Source organism: Nicotiana sylvestris, chromosome 8 (assembly GCF_000393655.2).
Source record: "Nicotiana sylvestris chromosome 8, ASM39365v2, whole genome shotgun sequence".
Taxonomy (NCBI): domain Eukaryota; kingdom Viridiplantae; phylum Streptophyta; class Magnoliopsida; order Solanales; family Solanaceae; genus Nicotiana; species Nicotiana sylvestris.
The window spans coordinates 100,298,254-100,300,158 of NC_091064.1; positions in this window are offsets into that span (position 1 = coordinate 100,298,254).

Genomic DNA, 1,905 nt, shown 5'->3' on the forward strand with positions numbered 1-1,905 from the left:
TTTTCTTGCTGTAACTGTTATTTCTACTGGTTGAGCTGCATATTTACTTTGAGACTACAGAACGGTATTCATAGAGATCCCCATGTACTGCATATTTACTTTGGGACTACAGAACGATATTCTGGGAGATCCCCACTGCATATTTACTTTGGGACTATGGAACAGTATTCCGGGAGATCCCCCTAAACATTTACGTTTGGGACTACAGGACGGTATCCTGGGAGATCCCCTGTTGTTACCCTTGTGTTTCTGAGATGTTGTTCTTCTATGCTTATATCGTGGTTATATTTTAGTATTTATTCTTACTGCGGTATTTCTTTCTGTTAAATTTTATTGTATATATACCATTAGGGCCCTGTACTGACCTTGTCACTACTCGACTGAGGTTAGGCTATGCACTTACTGGGTACCATTATGGAGTACTCGTGCCCTTTCCTGCACATGTTTTTCATGTGCAAATCCAGATTAATTGTACCGGCCTCATGATTAGTTGCAGTCGATGCTGCTTATCGAGACTTCAAGGTACATCTACCCGCAGATCCTCAGAGTCCCCCTCTATCCTCCTCTATTCATGTTTTCCTCTTTCTGTATAAAAGATATATATAACAGTTAAGATTTCTTAGTAGTTTGTGACTTGTGGTATTTCGGGTTATGGGAATGGTTTGGGGCATTTCAAAGGTGATATTCGTACATGCCGAGTGACATTCAGTTGTTTATTAGATATTTGCCATTGTTAGTGGTTTATGTTCAAGCTTTTATTTCATTTCTGCAAAGTGTTAGGCATACCTAATTGTAGAGACTAGGTGCCGTCATGACAACTCTAGGAGGGAGGAATTGGGTCGTGACATCCCTACTTCTTTAAGCACAATAACATCAAGAGTTACCACTTATAAATGAATATTTTGCACAACAATACAACATTTTTTCCTTTCTTTTTCAATTCAAGTGGCTCTTACTTTTTCAAAACAATGCACATTTCTCCTTATTTCATTTGTTCCACTCAAAAGCCAAACCAACCACTTCGCACTTCAGCTTTTACAAAGTTCATATTAAATTCAAGTGCTCATGAGAGGTACAAGGTTCAAATAGATGGTCAATTCAAACAAATGAGTAAGGCTTGTAATGTGGTTGCCAATGAAATAGGATTACAAGCTCAAAAGGTGTTAACAAAGATTATATCACAAATAGGTGGGTAAAACATATATAACTGGCTCAACAAAGAAACGCCTCTATCACTTCCAAGACTGAACAAAACTACTATTTCGCTTTGCAAATATACGAGGCAAGTTCTGGACATCAAATGCAATGCACAGAATACATAAAACCTCGCACACACATGGCACTTAGCCCACTCAGGATCGGACTCATCAAGATACTCTAGTCAAAGCAGTTAAGCAAAGTTAAGATCACACAATTTAAGATACTTATGCAAGAGTCAAAAACTGAGCCTAAGCGTCACAACTAAGGCACTCGCTATTCTCAAGGTATAATCAAGTCATGATATATTGCTTCCAATTCAAATCAAAGCACAAGGTTTCCTACACCTAACAAAAATAAAAACTAGCTACACCCGGTTCAAACAAAACCCTTGGAAAAGAAAGCGGCGCAAAGAAAAATCAAGGGGGAATTGTTACACTACCTACAAAAGAAAATCTTTTTGGTATTTTTCTTTCGACTTTAATCCCTCAAGAAACCCGCCGAATGATATCCATCATCGAGAAAAGTCAAAATTTTTAACTTTTTATGATTTTTTCAATTTTTTTCTAACTACTAACAAGTAAAAACTAATACATATACATACAACATACAAATATCCCCCACCCCACACTTTAAGTTGTGGCATGTCCCCATGACACATAATTAAAAATTATAAGGTAGAGGAAACTTCCCTGAATCTCTAGTCGG